Source organism: Atractosteus spatula, chromosome 11, assembly GCF_055471065.1.
Source record: "Atractosteus spatula isolate fAtrSpa1 chromosome 11, fAtrSpa1.hap1, whole genome shotgun sequence".
Lineage (NCBI taxonomy): Eukaryota > Metazoa > Chordata > Actinopteri > Semionotiformes > Lepisosteidae > Atractosteus > Atractosteus spatula.
Genome location: NC_142716.1, coordinates 45210746 through 45222216, shown reverse-complemented (window position 1 = coordinate 45222216; position 11471 = coordinate 45210746). Strand labels below are relative to the sequence as shown.

The window sequence follows — 11471 nt, the reverse complement described above, 5'->3', positions numbered from 1 at the left end:
ATTTGCAGGAATACCTTTTCGAATTCTCATTTTCTATCAGAGAGTCAGGCTTCTGCAATCTAGACTTAAGTGTAGCAAGACAATAAAGTTTCTGTCTTTTACCTTTTTAAATGCCTCGCCAAACGTCTACATTTGTCTTCTCATCACAGGGCTTCGGCTGTAACTAAATGAAAGCACCAATCCCCAGCACAATCTGTTTCAGAATGAGAGATACATTTGTTTTTCACTTTTTCCCAGTGCCAGCTCCCTCTGATGGTATGAGTAACGATGCTGTCTGGTTCATTGCTTTTTGTGCCTTTGACACAGGTCGTGTTTTTTAAATTGCTTCCAAACCACTAGTAGATTGATTGCAATTGACATGTAAATTGATAAGGAGCACCTTCGAAAGGGTAATCCATTAATCATGGAATCTCTGGGGCTTCTCCCTACTAGTATCAATGTTGGTTCAATAGGCATTTATTACTATTCTGTGTACTAATGGATAAGGCTTCCCCCAAGGAACTGACCTTTATGGCCTCAGCAGTCTATTCCGGCTCTCATCCTTTCTTAAGCTTTTGTATCCAATCAGAGCTCTAAGTAGCAGTGCTTAAAATCCTCGAGAGGTGAAAAGAGTTTGGAATGCAGGTTTTATTATTCAATGAAGATGTTATTAATAAGCTGGCTTTCAATATTATCTACCTATAATTCATGTGTCCTGTTGAGGCCATGAGGCCTGCTGAAAACAAAAATTGGATTATTTCTAAAACACCATTAAAAGCCTGGGGTACAATTGGAGATATTTTGTCTCGCCTGCCAGAACCAGACATTGCAAAAAAAGTACCTTGCATTCTGCAGTGCAGTGTGAGCAGGTTTAATTTGACAAATGTGAATTTGCTCATCTCAGTCACAGGTCGTGCATGCAAATGAGAAATTACTGAGGAATAAAAAGAAACACATCTTTAATAATAATGTTTATTTTCTTTTGTGAAAAGGTAATAATGTTTCCTTACATGTTTATAAAGATTTTCATTCATCAAAGTTATAGGATGAGACCCACGTCATCCTCCCCATTGAAGACTAGCCCCCACCTGGACGAGGCATCACAGACATTTTGCTCCAGCAGTCCCGCTGCTGAGCACATCAGGCAGACCAGTGAGAAGCTGCTACACCAATTGAATTATAAGGGGGAAGGCCAGATGATAATTATTTAAACCCATTTAAGTTAAGACAGAGACAAAGAACCTGTGATATTAAAAGAGCTTCTCTTGGCCAGCGTGGAAACAACACATGAACAGAAAACAACACGTACTGTAGACTCTTTATAAATTATCAGCTTTGTGACAATCCATTGTAGTTTAGTTTATCAGGAAATATGATATGGAAATTTCCTTGCATTAACTTTTGTTTACCAAAATCAACAGTAACCTTATTTTGAGCCCACACAATTTCACAACTTCCAAAAAAAATCATATGACAGTAATGATGCCACTTGCGTTTAAATCTTCGCGTTTCAGTCTGATATACTATATTAGGACAGTGGCAACTTTATGCTTTATATCATGTAGAAAATAGCGTAGCAATGTGTTTACTCAGAAGAAAAACATTCAATCGTTGAGACATCAGGAATCTATGAAGAAGGTTTTTCTGTTTGAACTGAATTCCTCTTTATTCTCTGGGCACATTATGCTGAAATACCAGCCTTTGACTCACGATCCAAAAGCTGCACTTATTGGACCCTGCAAGACCAGAAACAGAGCAGGATTTCCTTAAAACAGTAAAAACACAGCAGGTATAAGAACTCCTGACATATCCCAGCATAGAATTCTTTTCCTGAAGCATATTGATGTTAAGGATCATTCATTTATGGGTGCTTAACCTTATTTTTCATTAAATATCTCTAACACAAATTCAAACTGTTTTTCTTGTCACATAATATGTCTAGACTTTCCTGCCTTGCCAGTGAAATGGATTAACAATTCATAAATACATATGTACAGCAACATTGTGTGCATGTCTTTCACATTTATTAAATGAAGGCATGCCAGCTCACTTCAGCATATGTCAATGAAGATTTGCATGCACTTTTGTTTTTTTTTATTTTTGCTACAGGCAAAAAAATACCTCTCATTTTTAGACAAAGCAGGAATGTTATTATGATTCCAGTAAAAGCAGACAAGGAAGAATATTTGCCTTGCCACCTCTTTAGCTACCTTCTGTTTCTATACTCCTCCTGCTGAATAGTCACAACACACTTTGGTCTTTAAAGAAGTCTAGACCCTGTGACAGACTGGCTGCCCTCCCCAGCATGTAATTCAACCCGCTTGTACCCTCTCCCTGCCAGCTCAGGGTCCCTATAAGGATAACTAGGTTTCTGAGGATGGGCGGAAAACTAACCAGAGCACTGCTGGTTGTGGAGCAGAGTTTCATTTTGCCCAGATGTTTAGGTTTTGATTATGTCAAGACACCGGAATGCAGAATATGTAGTTGAACATGTGCTATATTTGTAGAAAACCTCATTTTAAATATTAAAATTCTTACCAGTAACCAGTATGTCTGTATATTTTTTAAAGATCTGCCCTGAACTTACCCAGCACATTGCAATGCAAATGCCACACTGGGCACAGACGCTGCTGATGTTTAAAGCCTGAGAACACTCCCGACTGAGCAGACAGTTTCGGGTCTTCAAGCAGCATTCTTTACAGCCGCTGTTTCTGTGTTTCTCATCGCCTTCCTCTCTAGTGCTGTAGCAGCAGCCCATACCGGTTCCTCGACTCGCTGACGTCTGACTTCAGCCTGGCACGCCCTGCCTGCCCATAAAAATAAGATTAACAGCAGCTCAGTTCTACAGACTTTGATTCTTGAGCTCTTGTACTGTACACTTGTAATGTTCACTTTAACTTTACATGTGAATGAGGACCGAGCAAGCAGCTATAATTTGGGCTGAGCGGATGATTTATTGAACATCACAACATGTGTCAGCTTTTGTTGATCCCTGCTAACTGATCCTTCTTCTAAGAAGAGGGTATATATACTGTACCTTATTATACAGTATTTTATATGTATACATGTACTGTACAGTTTTTAATATCAGAATTTAACCTATATTGGATTTTGGGAAACCACACTTTGTAAAACTTGGTGTTTAATGTTTTGTGTTTAATTACCTATTAAGATCTGCAGATGTTACTAACACTGGAGTGGTCTGAAGTCCTGCTAAATTTTAGGAGTTCCAGTCAAGCTCCCAGGGCAGAGTGTTTCAATGGCCAGACTAACAAGGACACCCACTCACCACACCCCACTAGGCTGACTGGGACAGTGAACGTCTGCAGGGATGGAGAATGGCGAGGACTGAGGGAAGCAAGACTGTGAAATCTGGAAAGTTAAGTGCTTGGCCTATGGGCCTTCCCTTGCACACATTTATTTAAAATTCAGATCAATGGAAATCAACATATTCATATGGAAATCAATGTAATGCAACTCACTCACTTCTAAAAGATAACTTGGAGACAACGTCACATGCTAACTCAGGAGTGGTGCTTACAGTATTGTACAGTGCCCTGGCATATCTTCGATCTAAAGGGATATGGCCATGACCCACAGTGACCTGGTTGGCACACATGCTGTCACCCCTAAGTGCACCCTTAACAAAGATTCATTTTTTAAAAAAAGTTTGATTTTGTCTGTGTAACATGAATAAATTATTTTCTTTGATATTGGCTTTAATTCAATTCAACACTCTATTTAGAGTTACGTATGTACTGTACCAAGAGGTATATGTATGTACTGTATATGAGAAGATAAAGTGACTGTGTTATTCAATCTTCTTATTACATGAAAAAGCTACACATCACTTTCAACGGATGCCTTTAACAAACCTACACCATAACTCCGACATGGAAATGAAACTGTATTCTTAGAATTTAGAGCCCTGGCATTTATTAGAAAAGACATTGAATTAAACCACCAGCTAAGCCGGCGAAGATGGCATTTAAACATCATACTTTTGTAGCGCTTGTGATCAAAAACATGTAATAAAATCCATCAAGAGTTCCTTACATGAATGCTTACACTTAGGAGAGAAAGTAGAAGGAAAAGACAAGAAATTTATGAACAACAGCTATCAGACAGAAAGCCAAAAGAATCGAGGTCTTACCTTTGTCAATTTCTCCCTGTGTACTTTCTCTTAATTACTGGGGTTCCTCCCTGTATCTTTCTGTACTTTTCTTACTATTTCTGTCAGTCTCTCAGGTCAACACACCCTTTGCAATGCAGAGTCTAATGTGTGTCTCCACCTTCTCAAACATCCACATGGGCAGGTTGTACCTGTTTTGCCTTTTGCCTCCCTGCTCACTTACATTGTAAAGGACACAGACATTGACTGCAAGAGTCATTGAATACAACACAATGGAATATGATGCAAATTTCTAATTGAAATAGTTTATTTAAACAGCAGTGCAAAAATAAAAAGCAGTGTAAGCAAATGCAAATCCAGTTGAAAGGCATCACTCGGAACTACTTGCATAAAGGTAAGAATGTTTTTCAGTTTTATTATAAAAGAATGTAGTTGATCAAAGACCTCTCAAAGCTCTGGATCCAGCCTTTTAGGATTTCGGTGACCGATTAGATACCACAACATTAGATAACACAAACGTTGGCAAGCAGTTGCTAGGTTAAAAATCGTACATCTTTATGTCACTTTTCACTAATGTGATTGGAGAAGCAGTTTGAGAGTCACTGTACCTGCCAACACTGGCCCCATTGTATATAATTAACCACAACCAGCCGAGTGAACTCATTGCTGATACTGTACGCCACCTCTTGTCTGGGATGAATATTTCTTTTGCAACAGAAACATCAGATATTTTTAGATTTGACATCACAGTTTCCATGCACGTCCTCAAATGCCACAACAAGAGCTCTTCCTTTGAAGGTATTGATATCACCTTGTAAATGCTCATTCATACACAGGTGACAAAGGAGAATTTGCTTTTCTTTCTCCATTTAAGCCTATCTGTGCTTTCACGAGTAAGTATCTATGGTACATTTTTACATTTGTTTCACGTACAACAGTTAGGAGTCAGTTAAAGTAAACTAAAGTCAGTACCTTTAGTCAGAGGTGAATACTTAACATAGGGTACATTAATTTCCGGAGCAGAGTCTCCTTCATCCGAGTGTGGATGACAGCCTGGTTACTTAATTATGGGAACTACAGAGAAAGGGTGATACAAACATCTCCACTTGACCATGTTGCTGCCTTTGATCTACTATGTCTTCTAGGTACCAGGAAGGATCATTGAGTCAGAGTGAGCAGGTCAATAAAACATGAACTGAAAACAACATTCAGACTCTCTACATCACTTCATCAACACACCAATATAAACCCATTGAAGCTTTGGTTTTCTGCTGATATCACGACAACCAATTAATGCCAACAGTTCAATGCTTAAATTTTGAACCCATGTTTAAATCTGAAATTCATTCTCCTTGCTCTTCAGTAAAATATATTACGACATGGGAAACTGCACAGTATATCGCATGTAGAAAACAGCATAGTGACATGTGACAAGGAGTCTTTATTCTGAAGTTAGATGCTCAGCCTCTCATACATCAGGGATTTATGTAGATGGTATTTCTGTTTATTCCATTTGAGCTCTGTTGTATTCTCTGGGCACTTGAAGCTGTAATTCCAGCCTTCAAATCACGATTCGAACAGCTCAGAGCAGACATCATAGAAAGGACTCTGAAAGACAGGAAACACAGCGGGATTTCATTGTCACTGTGAAAATACATCAGTTATAAAAATACAAATCATATTTCAGGGAATTATGTTTTCCTGAAGTACACATCGTGAGTGACAGTTAATTGCAGGGTTGTGATATTGATCATTCATCCAAATGTGCTTATTATTGTCATTAATTTTTGGGGGGCGAAATATTTGTAATAAGACCTTTCATGTTACACAGAATGTGGTCGGAGCAGGACTGAGTTTCCTGTTGTGCCAGTGAAATTGATAGATTAAAAATTCATATATATAAATCGACAGCAACATTGTGTGCGTATCTTTCACATCTAATAAACACAATAATAAGCTTTGAAGTCATGTCTGCTCATCTCAGATCAGTTCAGTGAAGGTTTACTCTACATGCACTGATATTTGCTACAGGCACAAAATGTCTCTCATTTTTAAACGAAGCAGAGATGTTATTATCATTAAGGTGCAATAACATAATGAAGAATATAATTATTATCCTTCTTTCTATACTCCTCCTGCAAAATAGTCACAACATACTTTGCTCTTTGAAGACATCTAAACCCTGAGACGGACAGTCTGCCCTCCCCAGCATGTACTTCCACCCCTTCGCGCCCCGTCCCTGCCAGCTCGAGGTCCCACTAAGGAGAAGTGGATGGGGGGAAGTATTGCTTTTAGAGACTAGTCCACCTACTTGTGGCCATGTAGGCCACTTAGAAAGAACTGTCCTCATAGGAAAATGTCAAAACAATACCACAAGATTCATATTACCCAGAAGTAACAATATGGAAACAAATTTACAAAGATAATACAAACCATTTAGTTATTTATGTGCCACCTATGCAGAAAAGTTTGGTTTAAATATTAAAATTCTGGTTTTTAATTGCCCAGTCATTATGACTGTAGACCTTTAAAAAACCTGCTTTGAACTTACATGTCCACATTCGTATGCATATGCCACACTGGGCACAGACACTGGCGATGTTTAAAGCCTGAGAACACTCCCGACTGAGCAGACAGTTTCGGGTCTTCAAGCAGCATTCTTTACAGCCATTGGTTCTGTGCTTCTCATCGCCTTCCTCTCTAGTGCTGTAGCAGCAGCCCATACCTGCTCCCCAAGCTGCTGACGTCTGACTTGAGCCTGGCACGCCCAGATAATTCCTGGATATCCAGAAGCAAGAGATCAACAGCATTGAATGCCACCATACCCAGGGGCTGTGCAGCAAAATAAAGCAATGGACTGGGATACAGTATTTAAGCAAAGCAGCCTCATCTAAAATGTCAATCACACCTTTTGTTTCCTAAAAGTACAGACATGTATTACAATTTAACAACTTACAAAGCAACTTAAATGAAATTGCATCAACAGTCTTGAGGTTCTAATACATATCTCTTTCTAAAAGAGGCTGGAGTACATCAATCAAAGACTACAGGTAATATTCCTATTAACTATACAGGCACACAGTGACTGAGCAGGCTGCTATAATTTGAGGCTGAAGCAGATGATTCATTGCATATCTCAATAAATGGGCTTGTCAGTGCTTGTTGATCCTTGCTGACTGCTCCCTCTTCCATGATGTGGGTAGATATAGATCATATAGATATTAAAAGAACAGAATTCATTTTGCATTAAAAACAATATTTAGATTCGATGGATATTTTACAACTCTGTCTACAGGAGAAAAGACTCGGCAGATCTCCATGAGCTATTAGGAGTTTGATGTCAGGTCTAATTTTAGGGGTTTTAGTCAGGCACCCAGGGCAGAGTGTTTCAATGGTGGAGCAGCTGGAGATGCTGGCACAGCCCTGACCTGCCAGACTGACAAGGACACCCACTCACCACACCCCACTAGGCTGACTGGGACAGTGAACATCTGCAGGGATGGAGAATGATGAGGACTGAGGGAAGCAAGACTGTGAAATCTGGGAAGGTGAGTGCTTGGCCAATGGGCTTTACCTTCTACACTTTTATTTCAAGCTCCTATAATGCTCTTGTCTGCAATAAGATCCAAGCTTTATGTTTTCCAAAAAGCTGGATACAGACCTCAGACTTTTCCATTATCACAGCAACACTTGAATTTGTGTGGCATTGTAACTTATAATTTTGAATCAGAAAATGATTCACAGTGAACTGGTTGGTGCGCTTGCTATCACCTGTGAGTCCACCCTTAGTACATACAGTATGAGCAAACAAACTGTCTTTGATATTGATTTGAATTCAGTCATTCTCTCTTCATTTACTGCTGTAAATACTGTATATGAGAAGATAATGTGCCTGAATTATCCAGTCTTTGCATTACAATCAAAGGATCTTTCTGTCCTTGACTAGGATTCACTTTTGCCTTTTGCTTGATGGAGTACATCACTCCAAAATGAAAATGACACTATTCTTAGAATTTAGAGCTCTGGCATTTATTATAAAAGACAGAAAATTAAATCTCCAACTATGCCAGCAAGGATGACATTTGAACATCATAGTTCTATAGTGCTGGTGATCAAAAACATGTAATAAAATCCATCAAGAGCTCCTATCATGAATGCTTACACTTAGTAGAGAAAGTACTCTAAAAGACAAGAAATTTATTAACTACAGCTACATCATCAGCTAGCCAATTTATAAAAAGAATTCAGCTCTTACCTTTGTCAGTTTCTCCTTCTGTACTTTCTCTTAATTACTGGGGTTCCTCCTTGTATCTTTCTGTACTTTTCTTACTATTTCTGTCAGTCTTAGCAATGCAGAGTCTAATGTGTGTCTCCACCTTCCACAGCAGCAAAGAGCTGGCAGTGCATTCCTTGGGCAGCTCTCAGACAACCACACAGGCAGGTTGTACCAGTTTTGCCTTTTGTCTGCCTGCTAGCTTACATTGTAAAGGATACAGACATTGACTGCAAGAGTCATTGAATACAACTCAATGGAATAAAATGCAAATGTATTATACAGCACCCATCAGACCAAGGCATCCTATATTAGTGTAAAAAATTCTGCTTAGAAACTCACAGGCAGCCAGTGTCAAGACCTCCGCACCAGGGTGATGTGATCAGAGAGGCAAGCCCTGGTTACTCGCTTGGCATTTGCCACAATATGAAACCTTTCTTTTCTTTCTTAGTAGCTGTGCACAAAAAGACAGGTGTAGTTCACAAGCAACAACTAAAAAACAGTCTCCCTATAGTGACTCTTTATTTATCTGTAAAGGAGTCTTTTGAGATAAAAAAAATATATTTAAAAGCTCTTGATATGTGGTGTTAATGTGCAAGCCAAGAAAAGTGAACCAGTTGTGTTGTTAAATTATTCTCTTGAAGGAATTCCACTAATTCCCCGTGGGAAAGAGTGATTGTATACTGTATTTCCAAAACACCTGTTCAGTCAGTAGAACTCTTGCAAGACATTTATTCTACTTGTATTTTAAGAAATGCATCTGTCATCTTTCTATATACTGTATACACTATCATCTTTCTTGAACCTGGTCTTTGATGATACTCCATTTACCTAACCAGACAAACCCTGGGTGATGGGGCAATGAGTTATCACCCCCCCAAAAGGCAGAGGCAGAGGCTGTGGAGAAGAGTATGGGTTCAAACACACACTAGTATTTGATTGATACAGGTGACTCTGAACCACCAATTTTCTTGATAAACAACTATTTGAAATATTTTATTTCAACTATTTTATTTGAAAGTGATCTTGAGCACAGCTGTCATGCTTTCATCATTAATAAACACTTACTGTACATCACACCAAAAGATACATTACAACCAACATTGTTGTGTAACTGTCTCTAATCAAATATTAGGCCAAACTAGAAATGCCTTGGTGCTGAATGTAGCCCTCCATCACAGACAAGAATGATCAATACATCCCCACTGGGGCTACAGTCCTACAGGTCTAATTAGCAACTTTTAATTTGCATCCGATTAAGGTGAAAACAGGCTATCTGTACAACAGCCAACTGAAACCCAGCTTCATAGTTTTGTCACCTCACCAATTGTCAACTAACAATTGTTTAGGCGTTGGAAGATGATCATTTCCCATTTCTTTCTGGAGAATGATCTTCACACAAGAACGTCTTGTCTCCACCTACTGCCCTCTTACACAAGGCAGAGGCTGGAATGCCTTAAATAACACTCTGTGAAATATTCATATCCAGAAATTATTTTCCTGTTAACGCTCATAGATAGATGACATTTTGCTAGTGAGAAAGCTGTGACAGGGCTCAGATTCTTTAAACCATCTCTGATTAGCCCACTTTCCCTGCCTTTTTCATTTTTACATTTACATACTGTAGCTGCCAGACTGTGGATTTTGTTTTGTGTGTGTTGGATTGTGTTGGTGATACAGGTAGATACATTTGAGTCTCTTCCTCAAATTAGCCAAGTGAAATGACAGAATACTATACGTTCACAGGAAAATGACCATAATCTGAGCCAGCTGCCTGAACAGGTGCCTCTGAGGGTCACCTTCCCTAACATCAAGTCAAGCTGCAAGATAGAGGCTGAGCACAGACAGGCAGCACACTGGTAATAACAGGCTGCGTTATTTTACTCATACAGTGAGTTTCAGCCCTTCCTGAAACTGACAAAGCTATGCTTTGTTCAATCTTCTACATTCCCTGAAATAAATAAATATATTTTGGTGTAAATGATAGGGAGACCAGCGTGGCTGAATTATAAACAGCAGGATTAGCAAATGACCTCTTCAACCCTGTACTGTATGTCCTGTAGTAGTTTTTCTTTATTTTCAATGCAGAGCATCAGGCAAATTGCTTTGGAATTATTTCATTATGGTAGGTAAAGATTAAAGAGTTTAGAGAAATGTTACTGCATACTCCAAACTAATTTCCATATTTTTGTTTCAATAGAGAAAATGTTTTCTCTAGCGGAATACAAAATAATGAAAGGGGTTTGGTGTGTGTCACAACAGATCTCCAGTCCACTTTTTTATTTGCCATATTAACACCTCTGATCCGTTACTGCACAAAGTATTTTTTCACAGTGCCAAAAGTACAATAAACAATATGATCAGGATGCTTCTCAAAGCAACCAACACTGAAACGATAAGAACTACACATTCTGCAAAATAATGAATATATTTCCAAATCTAACATACTGTATTTACTAAGTCATAAAACCTAATATCTAAACCTTACGTTAAAACGTTATGTTTATACAGTATATTCTGTCCTACAATCATCCTATTTCTCATTATTTATCTGAGTATTATTATTTAAAAATTAAAATAAACTTTGAACTATTTATATAATCCAATGTATTATCAAACAGAAGACCTTTAGTGGCAATCTATGTGGTGAGAATTTTGTCTTGTAAGTACTATTACTAGGATATATAAGGATAATAAATCTAAATATATTCTGTCGTTGCATTGCATTGCTTTATGTCCACTTCTCTTTTTACAGTCAAGCATTATATTTTATATATTTGCCATATCATTTATTTAATGATATGATAATATGGATTTTTGTAAGAAAACATGTTAAGAGCAAAGAACAATATTTTCTTTGGTATTTAAACAGTAATTTTGTCATTTAATTGCTAACTGTATGAGCCATACTTATTTGGAAATCAGGGGTGTATGAGAAAGGGACAGTCTAGCTATTTTAAAGCTAAAAAAGGATGTCTGTCTACTTCAAATTTTTAATATATATATATAAAATGAGAGGCAATTAACTATTATTGATACAGCCTAATGAAGTCACCTGTGTCAATTATGTTTCATGTTGTAACAATT

General features: G+C 38.1%; 2 long non-coding RNA genes across 2 annotated transcripts; both read right to left on the bottom strand.

Moving 5' to 3' along the window:
* Positions 1-937: 937 nt before the first annotated feature.
* LOC148824157 (uncharacterized) lies at positions 938-4250 on the bottom strand. Its single transcript, XR_016093755.1, has 2 exons — positions 2567-4250; positions 938-1715 (listed from the first exon to the last, which is right to left on the bottom strand). It is a non-coding gene; the product is annotated as an uncharacterized LOC148824157 (long non-coding RNA).
* A 150-nt stretch (positions 4251-4400) lies between these two features.
* Positions 4401-8494, bottom strand: LOC148824156 (uncharacterized). Its single transcript, XR_016093736.1, has 3 exons — positions 8367-8494; positions 6663-6889; positions 4401-5719 (listed from the first exon to the last, which is right to left on the bottom strand). It is a non-coding gene; the product is annotated as an uncharacterized LOC148824156 (long non-coding RNA).
* Between the last annotated feature and the right edge of the window lie 2977 nt (positions 8495-11471).